At 35.3% G+C, this 13,114-nt stretch overlaps 1 protein-coding gene across 3 annotated transcripts in view; it reads right to left on the bottom strand.

Annotated features, from left to right (window-relative positions):
• Positions 1 to 13,114, bottom strand: part of nej (CREB binding protein nejire) — a 201,644-nt gene that overhangs the window by 50,218 nt on the left and 138,312 nt on the right. The window lies entirely within an intron of this gene.

Below are 13,114 nucleotides of genomic sequence, written 5' to 3'. Positions count from 1 at the left end.
CTTATTTCTTCTTCTTCGTCTTTTTTTTTTTTTTGGTGCTGAATTCTGAGGTCTAGCATCAGCTCGAGTGTGTTAATATTTAAGTATTCAGCCTCTTGCGATTACATTTTTTTTAAATGTTAGTTTCAACTGTTAGCTGAAGTTTTGTGCTAATGACCTTCTAAAGGAATCTGAAGATAAAACATTGCTACGTGCTTTTATGTTCGTATTTGTGAAATAAAATTATTACAGCAGTCACAATACGTGGTATTCCTCCCTATTTTCAAATAAATATATGGCAGACAAAACAATATCCCAGTAATGAAAAAAATTCTTGCAGCTGATTTAACGGACTGCACCAATTCCTTTCATGATTTCTGCATTCCTAAAAGTATCACGTAAGGAATGCAACATTTTCTTTCACTCTGATGGCCTTCAGGAACAACAGCCTACACAGAACACAAGACCAAAAACAGAATGGCCAACCATTCACAAATTGATTATTTCTGTGTCCTTCTAAACAATAGGGGTCTAAAAGTTCCAACTGACTTTAACAAGCAGTAATGTGTTGAGAACTATTGGTGCACATGACAAGCCAAATTTTATGCAGCATGTGATCATAGGAGACAAGGGTCTTTGAATATAACCTGGATGCAAAAGCCAAGGTTCTAAAAGTCACATACTACCCAAAGCCTCAGATGAGCATGATGAAGATCCAAACAGTAGATATTTCGCTCCACAAAAAAGGAAGCTGCATCATTACAAAGCAGTAGCTTGTGAACCTGCATAAACAACGGACAGTTTAATTAATTATATTTATGTTTTAAAACTTAGATGGACTTCATTATATAGGTGCATTCAATAAATTTAATTTTCTGGTACAATTCCAGTTAGTTACCCCTGTGTTAGAACAATGATTCAAATGCCAGCTTTCAATTAAAATGAGTTAGTCGACCTGCACACAAGCATTGCAACATGAAGTATAGTTGTTAAAAACTCAGCTAGTTATGCCATATTATATAGATATATACTCTTGCCATCCTATAACATTAAAAAAAATTTGGAGATTTTTCTAAACAACAAAAAGATTTTTTGGTCGAAAAAATGTCGACAAAAAATGATAAAAATACATTTCTGTATAATAACGTTTAAATACTAATTCTTGAATGCAAATAGTGCAAAAATACTTACACGTAAAAAAATATATTATTTGGATCTTTTAACCAAAAAGATTTTGCTTAAGAATCGTACAAATGCTATGAACAGTGGCAGATTTTGCTTAAGAAACTTCATAATTTTTTCTCATAGCGATTGCCAAATAGGCCTATTTTTGTTAATAAACTTTCCATGTGGCCGGTGTAGGCGCCTGGGGACCAGCAGCAAGATTTCTGTGTGGCCGGCATATTAACATTCGCAACAACGAGCTTTGTCACGCACAGGCAGGTACGTCCGTAGTTGACAAAGCTCAACAACAGACCTCTACTCAGTGCATGAAGTTGCGGATCACCCTGCAACATTGCACTGCTTGAAAACTCACGCCGGATGAACGGAAAGGACAGCAAATAGTTTCAACTGTTAGCTGAAGTTTTGTGCTAATGACCTTCTGACGGAATCTGAAGATAAAACATTGCTATGTGCTTTTATGTTCATATTTGTGAAATAAAATTATTACAGCAGTCACAATACGTGGTATTCCTCCCCATTTTCAAATAAATATATATGGCAGATGTGAAATTCCTTGCACTCGCGGAAGACTTTTCTGAAACTTTTTCTCCTCGAGGCTGAAAGACAATTAAAGGAAGTGACGTAGCTAATTGGAAAAACCGGTCGAGTCAGACTGGTGGGGTGACGATGAGAGGAGAGAACTGCCGTTTGAAAGGAGATAACTAAAATATGTTTTTGCATGCTTTATATTGTATATAGTATTTTTTTTTCTTATGGATAACAGTGATTTCGTTTTGTGGAATACTGTGTACCGTTATGTGTAATAAAATAGTGGATAAAGTTTCAAAGCTGATGAAGATTATTTTCCTATTATGATGAATGCACGAAAAGAACCCGCCTTGTGTCTGAACGGGCGCAAAGTGTGACAAATGGCGCCGTCGACTGCATGGTGCAAAAAAGGAAATCGCCAAATAGTGAAAATACTAGATGAAGAAAGATAGTTAAAGGTAGATAAATTGAGATCCAGTGATATTTCGCGAAGAGATAACCGATGCAAAAAGATGTCCATGAAGGCAGAAAATGACACGCTTTAGGCCACGTGTGCAAAGGTTTATGAAATCTCGCCATGTTATAAAGTGATCAGCCAGCGTGTGGCCAAAAGTGTTCACCAGTATTACAGTGTTGTGTGTCGGCGCAACGTGTTGGTGATTACATTTTACAGTGTGGAGTTCAAGCACTATTTGACATTTTCGACTATCGGGATCAAAGGTAAGTCCCTCTTAATTTCTTGGGAAGCACAATATATAAATGAAGAGAGCTCCCTACCTATAATTACTATAGTAACTGAGAAAAACTAAAATTGTGTTAATGTCGGTTAATAACATGATTAGATAGCCAGGCGTTAAAGCCAATAGATACTTAAAAAGTATATTTGATGTGCAAATAAGGGATGATGATTCATTTTGTTAAGGAGATACTATATGCTAAATGAATATTAAAATAGTTCAGAAATATATCAGAAGTAGTTTTGGAACACTTAATTGGGTGCTCATGTTACTAATTAAGGTCGAAATGATTATCTGTTTTTGTTTTTGCAGTATTTTGACAAAATCTTTTAATCATTAAAGTTAAACAGGGTTCGTAGCCACATTTTAGTTTAAAAAATAAGCACCTATGAGCACTTTTCAAGCACATTTTAAGGGAAAAATAAGCACCTGTCTAATTACATTATATACAACTGCATAACCTTAAAAAAAAAAAAAAAAAAAAAAAAAAAAAAAAAAAAAAAAAAATTAGACTTGCAATTTAAAATATAAGCAATGCAATATTTATTAAGAGAATGAGCATTACCTCAACCATGGAAAACAATTAACTTTTTTTAAAATTTTAAATGACAGTTCAATTTACAGAATTAATTTACGAGAGAAAAAAAAACTATGCAGAACTAAACTATATTACAAGATTTAATGATGAAATTTCAGTTCAAAATATAGAAAATAAATAATAATAAGCCATATTAATTGTATTCGTTTGGCACCTAATAATTAATTTATTTTTCCACTCTTGCTTCCTGCAGTCATCCCTTTAACAGTAAAAGCTCAACTAACCCGCATACTAGGAAATTCCCAAATATTCCGGATAGTAACTGGAAAAAAACAAGAGCAGGGAGATTGTAGCCGTTCTTTAGATTTCTCGGCTAAATACATTATTTTGACATTTCGATACGTGCATCATATAAACATAGACCAACGGAACTGAGAAATATTCTGCTTAGAAAGCACAGTAAAAGTGTTTATAAACAAATCTCAGACTGAACATCAAAATTAATTATCTCAGCAAAATACGGCAAACGTTATTGCTCAATACATGCGGCGTAACTCTTGCACATGTGTTATTACGCAATCGGAATCAACAGCTGCCGGTATTCGGAGAAGAAAGAACTAAATAAAGGAAAAGAAAGAGACTTACTAATCTGGGTTGTTTCTGATTCTAATTTTCAACAGACTGTGTTAAATTTCCGGTAGACCACACACACACACACACAAAAAAAAAAAAAAGAAGTCCGATGCTTCAATATTAGACATTTTGCGGAGAAAGGGGAGAACCTCCAAACCTCCGTACTGTATAACGTATTGGCAGAAAAAAAAAAATGAAATTATTTTGACTATTTGATTACTTTTCTTTTATTTAAACCATTCCGAATATTATTCCTTAGAAAGCCAGTTCTGCGTAAAAACACACCCATTTTTTGGAAGTTTATTTATGCTTCACCAGTTACTGCAACTATATTATTATAAATATTCATACATATGCTCATAATAAACATGAATATGAAATGACCACGTGGAACAAGAATGCAAATTATTAAAATCTTGATGGAAATTCAAATGTGTGTAGTATTTGGGTGGGAGGAAAAGAATACCGAATGTACCGGAATTTTCTACTGGTTTAGCAATTCTTTGACCTACAAAACGACGTGCACCTGTCTGTATTCTCTCTCTCGCGCACACCAGATTATGTTAATGCAGAGAAAGGGGGGAAAAGCAATTTCCGGGAGTATGACTCACCATCTGGAAGGAAAGTTGTTATTTAGTTTCGGCTTTGGTACGGGAAAAAAATGTGCGTTCATTATTGAAAAAAAAAAAAAGGATTAAGAAAAGCACTAAAAGCAAAAACTAAGCACTAAAAACAAAAAAATAAGGGCTTTAAAAAAAGTAAGCACCTATAAGGGCCTTTATATTTTATTCAATCCTAGGCTATTCAATCCAGAATGCACAGTGACAAAAAAAAGTCCGCTGCTTCAATATTACAGATTTTGCGGAGAAAGGAGGGAACCTCCCAACCTACGTAGTGTATAATGCATTGGGGGGGATTTTTTTGGACTATTCCATTATTTTTCTTTTATTTAAGCCATTCTGAATATTATTCCTTAGAAAGCTAATCTGTGTAAAAACACGCCCATTATTGGAAGTGTATCTATACTTCAGCAGTTACTGCAACTATATTATTATAAATATTCATGCATATGCTCATAATATAAGCATAACGATCATAATAAACACGAATACGAACTGACCACGTGGAACGATAATGCAAATTATTAAAATCTTGATAAAAATTCAAACGTGTGTAGTATTTGGTTGGGAGGTAAAAGAATACCGAACGTATCGGAATTTTCTATCTGTTTCGCAATTTTTTGACCTACAGAACGCCGTGCACCTGTCTGTATTCTCTCTCTCTCGCGCACCATAGATTATGTTAATGCAGAGAAAGGGGGGGAAAAGCAATTTCCGGGAGTATAATTCACCATCTGACGTTGCATATAAGGAAGAAAAGTTATTAATTTAGTTTCGGCTTTGGTACAGGGAAAAAATGCGCGTTCATTAAAAAAAAAAAAAAAAAAAAAAAAAAAAAAAAAAAGAGGCTTTAAAGAAAAAGTAAGCACCTATGAGGGCCTTTATATTCTATTTTCAAATATAAGGACTTATAAGGACTTGTAAGGACCGCTACGAACCCTGTTAAAAGGTTGATTAAAAATTAATTGGTTTAATGATTTGAGAACAATAAGAAAATGTTTGTGTCATTGCCAGAATATGTAAAGTATTACGGCGTAAGGCCAAAGTATTCAGAACTTTTTTTTTGTACTAATTCAAAAGCTAATATAATTTCTTGTATTTACGTTTTAACAATATATGGTGAAATAAATGTTAATAGGGTAATATGAGAAAGGTATTATTCAAGATTGTGTTCCCTAATGATAATGTTTGCTAAATGAAAAATGCTAGTATTCAATAGTAATGAAATATGTAAGTTTGTCTGTAAAATCAAGCGTTATTTATGTGTTGTATGTCTAAAGCTGTAAAACGAAATATCAGATGTTAATATGGGTCCTAAAAGGAGAAATAGGGTGTCAGAAGAATCTGATGAAATTATTAAGAACATGGCATAAATTGAGTTAAAGGAAATGGAGCTGCAGCTAGAAAAATGTAAGTTAGAGGCAGATGCGTCTAAAGACCGATTAAAAGAGACGGAATTTTAGAAAAGAGAATTAGAGACAGAGTGCATGAGATAAAAATTAAAGAACTAGAAATTCAGAGTAGGAAAATAGATAAAGGAGGAAGTAAATCAGGCTCAGAGGATGAAGAAGTTTCAGATGCTGAGAGCAAGGGAAAAGATTTTTTGAAACATTTAAAAATAATGAAAGGAGTTATGATTGACCCGCCATCTAAAGCTGAAGAATGGCTGTTCATTTTCCATCATGTGGAAATGATGTTTAATCTCTATAAAATTCCTGAAGAACATAAGAGGAAAATTATTTTGCAGAGTTTAAAAACCAAAGTTAAAAACTTGATCGCAACTCTTAGGTGAAAGTGATTTAGATAACTATATTAGGATTAAAGACACAGTATTGAAAGAATTCCAGATTACCCAATTACAACATAAAAAGAATTTAGAAAAATGTGTAAAAAGGTATAAGGAAGCGTATACTCAACACATAACGAGGATTGAGGCAGCACTTGATTTTTACTTAGAATTCAGAAAAATTGATTGTCGATCAAGTAAAAGATCAATTACCCGCAAATGTTAAGGCGCATATACTGTTAAAAGAGGTAGAAAACTGGTTATCTCCGTCAGAGCTTGCAAATGATTTGGAGAATCACGTTGCAGCAATGCCCAGGAATTATAATACGAGTGCCCAAGAAGTAAATAAAATGGGACCAAAACAGGAACTTGTAAGACAAGGGGAAAAATTAGGTCGACCAAATAAGAGTAAGGGAAATTTCAGTTCTGATTACAGGGTCGATAAAGAGAAGTATAAGGGAATAAAGACTTTAGAACCTTAAGGAATGGTGCAGGTAAATAAGAAAATTCTAAAATGTTTTCAGTGTCAGGGGGAAGGACACATAAAACATTTTTGTCCAGCGATAAACCGGATAGCGAAACCCAAGAAAAGAAGCGAAAAAGAGGTAATGGATGAGGTGGAAGCAAAAAGATTAAATAAAATATGCGTAGGGTTGAAGTTACCTAACTATGCAGAAGAAATTCCATTAACTAGGGCAAGTGAGGAATTACCTGGGATAGATCTACAGATAGGCAACATTAGGTTCAAAGGAGTGATTGATAGCAGAGCAGAGGTTACTGTAATCCGGAAAACGGTAGTTCCACAGAAATATTTGGAGCCTTTAGGGAAGATATGGTTACAACCCGCGGTAGGACCCCAGGTAGAAGCCCAATTAGTTACAGTACCTATCAGTATCTGGTCAGAAGAAGAGGACGTACAGCCTTATGTAAATGTCCATGCAGCAGTGCATAATTTGAACGAGGAAGCGCTAGTGACGCCTCGAGATTTTAGACTTCTCAGGGAATAAACAGACATCTACTGGGGAGAAAATAAGAAAGAAAAACTAGTATTGGGAGTTGGTCAGGTATCGAGTAACTTGGACGGAAAGGAATGGACAGACCCAAAAAAAGTCAGTTACGAGGTCGAAGGTGAAACGGAAATAGCTCGAACTACACCGTTGGTAAGAGGTAAAGATGAGGGGGAAGTAGAATTGCGAGGCAGTGAGCAAGTATCAGCTGATAACCCATCCCTATCGCAAACTCAATGTTTTAGACAGGAGCAAGCGGAATGTGGTTCGCTGAAAAGCGTGTTTATGGATGTACGTAATAACAAGAATGGGTATTGGCTAGAGTCAGGAATTTTGTACCACACGGGAAGTATCAATGGGCAGCGATGAAGCCAATTAGTTGTTCCTCAAAGCCGTACGAAAGAAATCGTGAAGTTGGCTCACGAAAGCTTACAAGGTGGGCACCTTGCAGCAAAGAAGATGGCGGAAAGGATTAAAATGTCGTTTTGATGGGAAGGTTTGTCAAAGGAGGGGCAGAAGTGGTGTGACGCTTGCAAGGAATGCCAGTTACGAAGGAAAGTGAAGGATATGACTCCAATTACAGCCGTAGGGAGGCCAGAGCTTCTATTCCAAGTGGTAAATGCTGACATTTTACGGCCAATTAAACCGAAATATTCTAGAGGGCACCAACATGTGTTATGTGTTGTTGATCAACATAGCAGATGGCCAGAGGCAATTCCACTAAAGGCGGTGACAGCGAAGGCTACCTGTGATGCTTTCATTGACATTTTCATGCGAACAGGAGCTCCGAGAATGATCACCATGTATAACAGAACAAACTTTAAAGCTAAGCTAACACATGAGTTTTTAAGTAGGTTAGGGGCCTCGCCAAAATTTTCTATGCCAGGTTATCCACAGTCAAACAGGCTAGTGGAAAGGTGGATTAGAACAATGAAGTCAATGTTACATCATGTGATAAATACTCAAGGAAGAAACTGGGATAAGCAGTTACCATATTTGTTAATAGGCTTATAGAGAGATACCAAATTCAACTACCGGAGTCTCACCATTTTTGCTAATGTATGGTCATGTGCCAGTTGGACCACTGGCAATACTTAAATCGAGTTGGGTAGATGAGATGGTATTACCACAAGGAGTTGGGGAATCCATTAATGAATATTTAATTTCTCTACAAAATAGGTTACAGGATGTGGAGAAATTCGCTAAAGAACATTCAGAAGTTAAGCAGCAGAAATATGTTCATCATCATAATTTGAAATCTACGGAAAGGGAATTTGAGATGGGAGATGAGGTAGTAGTACTGATACCAACGTCAACAAGTAAACTTTGCTCGAAATGGACAGGACCTGGAGAAATAATTGAGAAAAAGTCTCCACATACATATTTGGTAAAATTGCCAGATGAATCTGTTAGACATTCGCATCAAAATAAGTTGCGGAAATACATACAACACATAAATGCAGTCGGGATAATCTATGAGGCTGACACAGAATTTGGAGAGGTGCAGCATGCGCCTATTCAAAGAAACCCGGAAGTAGAAAAACTTTTAGATAGAATTTATGTTTCAGATGAATGGAAACATTTAGATAGGTCACAAAGGGGTCAGTAAAGCAAATTGATCAAATCTTTCCATATAGTGTTTGACAGGGAGATTAAATGTGCTAAGGTAGGATCCCACAGTATCAGGTTAAAAGCAGGAGTTGAAAGAAAGCAACCTCATGTTTATAAGGTACCGGAGGCGTTGAAACCACAGGTGGGAAAACAAATTGCTGATTTGTTAGAAAGAGGTTTAATTGAAACTTCCACAGCAGAGATCGCTTAGCCTACTGCGTGTGTAGCGAAACGGGACGGAAGCGTACGTTTATGTTGTGATTATAGAGGGGTTAATGCGGAAAGTCAGATAATCCCATTTCCTATGCAAAACGCAGAAGAGCTTCGGTATAAGGCAGAGGCAGCATGTTATTTGTCTACTCTAGATATTCTTAAGGGATATTGGGAAATCCCTATGGAGAAAAAAAGCAGACATTTGACAAGTTTCGTTTCTCCGAAGGGTTAGTATCAGTGGAAAGTGATGCTCTTCGGTTTGCAACCGCAACCTTCCAAAGAGTTTTGAACCAAGCTCTTAGACCACATAGTGATTATGCTGAAAGTTTCATCGATGATATAATTGTTTATGCGTCAACATGGGAAGAACATGTTAAACATTTAGAAGCTGTACTCAGTACTTTACAGAAATTGAACTTTACAGCTAATTTAGAGAAATGCTCTCTTGGCGAGTCGGAGGTAAGGCATCTAGGTCACATAGTAGACTTGGGCAGACATGGCCCAGATCCGGAGAAATTGCAGGTCATTAAAAATTTGAGGCCACCTAGAACCAAAACAGCATTAAGATCAGTGTTGAGATTATATAATTATTATAGGGAGTATATTCCGAATTATGCAAAAATAACTAGGCCATTAACTGATCTTACGAGAAAATCTATACCTAATGATATACCTTGGGAGTCTGAAACCGAGAAGGCATTCAAAGAATTAAAAAATGCATTGTGTGCGGCATCGTCTTTATATACGCCGGATATACGGAAACCTTTTCAAATTAACACAGCTCACCAACAGACCTCCACTTGGTGCATGAAGTTGCGGATCACCCTGCAACATAGCGCCGCATGAAAACTCACGCCGGATGAACGGAAAGGACAGTAAATTTTGAGCAGTGTTCAACATGTTAATACAGCCATTTACCTTAACTTTAGATGTATTTACTTCTTAAAAAAAAAAAAAAAAAAACAAGAAATAGGTTCTATTGGTCAAGGATTCTAGATAAACATTACCTTAAAGATAGCCAGCATATACACGTTTCAAAATTTTCCATATTTCGGTATTATGCAGGTGCTGGAATTGTTTCAAATTTTCCTTCTTTTTAGTACTTCATTCAATATAAAAAATATCAACAATGTACTCATTCATACTTATTGGTAAAGGAGCTGCCCCTTTTCAGCTGCTAAATTTATGAAAGGTGCATGTCATTTTCAAATCTTAATTTTCCTTTTTCAAGATGTCTGCAACACCCAGTTGTCAAGCCTACCGTTACTGGAGCATTATCGGCACCAGGTGCTAGGCAATTAACCAGAGGAATTGTATTTCCTTAAAAAGTTTTAATAATTAGTTGTGATATGTTAAAGCCTGTTGAATATCCTTCTAAAGTGGAAGTAAACTACACTTAAAGTAAACCATCCTTAATTTCTGGAGACACTAGATTGAAAAATGGAACAACAGTTGGATACAGTTTTGAATTAGTATTATTGCGTCCGTTTAAAGAAAGGCAGAATAGAACTGCTTTAATACAAGATTTATTTTTGATATCCATTTCTTTAACTAATGCAACCATTTTGGTCACTGCACTTGAGTATTTCCGAGCGAATTTGCAATCGGGAAACATTTTTCTAAATAAAGGTTGATCCGATGCATTCAGTGGCAGGTTGTGCTTGTGCTCCAGTAAAAAGGCAGAGAACAAGCATTGCACGTTACTTTGTACTTTTTGGTATTTTGTTTCCACAGAAAACTTCGATTTTTCATTTTTACTTCCTTTAACGAAGCAAGTATCCTAATCACAAAAAATTTCAGGTATAATATATCCATTTTGACTGCCATTGAATGCAATTTAGCTATGCTTTTTTGTGATATCTGGACGTAAGGACTCCCCCCCCAAATCACAACTTATTTAAAATGAATTCTGAAGAGATTTTTTCGTGGCATCTGTACATATGTATGTATCTTGCATAACTAAAAAACAAGTAGCCTCAGAACATTGAAATTTTGTTCGTAGGACTGCTATAACATGTAGATGTGCACCTCCCATTTCGGTTGCAATCGGCAACACAAAAAGTATATAAATATATGCATATATAAACTAATTCTTTTGAAAACAAAACACAAACATGCCTAGTATTTTCGCGCATTAAGCTGCAGAAAAATTATCATTAAAGACAAGGTAAGAAATTTAAAACATATCCCACAAAGACCAGAAATTGAAATTCATAATTAATAAATATCAAATAATCATATAAGTGCAACAATGCATTTTAAAATGTGAAAACCAAAACATTTGAAACAAGCATACCCCCACTTTAAAGAATTAATGAAATTTAATATATATATCCACTCAGTTACTCGGCTCAGTGAGCTCAGTTTCTTTATTCTTATAGGTTTGTAAATTGTGCCTTTTTTGCTTTAAAAATGATTGAATTATGTTGTTCTGGTTAAGATTTTTATACCTTTAGTTAAACCTGCATACAATAATTGTGGAATCAACAACAATTTAAAAGTGCACGTAAGGCTAATTTTTTATTACTATGGCAGCTATGTATGTTTCCATTTCAAATTTTGCACAATAAAGGATTTGCTGCCAATCTACAGAAACTAAGCTTCACATCAACAAAGTAGCATCTTCTTTTATTGTTGGGAATTAAATTATGCTTAATTCATTCTGGAATTAACACCTAAGTTATTAGCTTGTTTCAGAATAGAAGCTATTATTTTAATTGCTTTAACTGTAGTTTATGTTTATCTGTAGCTTTCAAAGTCTAATGGACATATTTTTTATTTTTATGTATTTTTGCTTTGCCGCGAAGTGAGAATTGAATTAATTAGTGGCGCATGCGCATTAGAAATTTAGTGGGTAAGTGTAGGTAGGTAGTGGGAGCATAAGTAAGTGGGGCTCAATCATCTGCGAAAAACTTTCTTTTTTATTTCTTTAATTTCTTTATACATTGTTTTAGATTTATTATAGTATTTGAATAGAATTTATGGTAATTCTTCAGATGATATAAGTTTTGTGCACTCTGAATTATAAAATTAATGTTAATGCTGTTAAGTGAAAAATCGTTATGACAAAAGGTAATCATCGCAACTTGCATTCCTTTGAGGAAATAATAGAAGGAAAGTCATCTGTGCACAATTTTTGAAAAATACATGAGTATTTTGCCTTTTTGCAGACATAACTAAACTGAAAGATTGTAATTTCTTTTCTCAAAATCATAATTAACCACTTCTTAAAAGTACGTGAACTCACACCGCTCAGCGGTAAGATGAATGAAATAAACTTTATCTTGCTTTATGCTCCATGGCTAATGTATGCCAGATGACACGCAGTGGCACTTGATGTTCAATGGAGAACTAGAACACACTTTTTCGGACACATGCGCTCTCACTCACAAAGCTGAAGGGCACTTTAGTTTCTCACTCATGAAACGACTTTGGTTTTCTTTATAAAATATAGGGAAAAAATATGTGCTTTCAGATACCCAAAATCACTTTCTTTTTTGTGCAAATAATGAAGTATTAAGGCAAGCTACGTAAAAATCATGAGAAATTTTAAGAATAAGATAAAATCGGGAGAAACATGTTGTAAATCAGGTTGGCAACTGTGGGTATACACACCGTATGTTAATAAATACCACGTGCCACCGAATAGAAAGACAATAAAGATCGGCGGTTATCAGGAAAGAAAATCTGAACTACCACCTGCAACTTATGCCTAAGTATACAGCAACACATGCCCAGTGACATTTTAATGGGAAGGAATAAATCAGTTAGCAGAATGTAATGCTATGGCAGAAGGAAAAAACTGCTAATCTAAGTATGCTAGATAAAATTTCAATTGTTTAACAATAGCTTCAGCCGGCAATAATCGGTGCACTAAATACGGATTTAAAAGTCCCTAGTGATCTACTGGTAATCCAACAAAGGCAGATAATTACCACACGATGGCAATTCTTCAACTTTCAACGTGGAAACAAAATGTTGATTGTCAATCGTCCTGCCTTCTGACCGACTCTTTCCGATCTGCCAGTATTCTCTTCTTGCTTCAGTGCTGCTGCCGATGTTATGACTAATAAGCCAAGTTTAGCAAAAACCATTCAGAGAATAACAGTTGGATGAAAGCACTGGTATATCCTCAACCAATTCCTGGCCAGGATTTACTATTTGTGAGGGTACAGTAGCATCATATAACGTTATATTTTCTGGGATTTACTATTTGAGAGGGTACAGTAGAATCATATAACATTATATTTTCTGAGGATACACTAAATTCAAAAAGA

Source organism: Stegodyphus dumicola, chromosome X1, assembly GCF_044657685.1.
Source record: "Stegodyphus dumicola isolate Sdum_Otavi_A_Nest chromosome X1, ASM4465768v1".
In the NCBI taxonomy this organism is placed as follows: domain Eukaryota; kingdom Metazoa; phylum Arthropoda; class Arachnida; order Araneae; family Eresidae; genus Stegodyphus; species Stegodyphus dumicola.
Note: the sequence above shows the minus strand (reverse complement) of the source record. Positions and strands in the feature narration are given on the sequence as shown.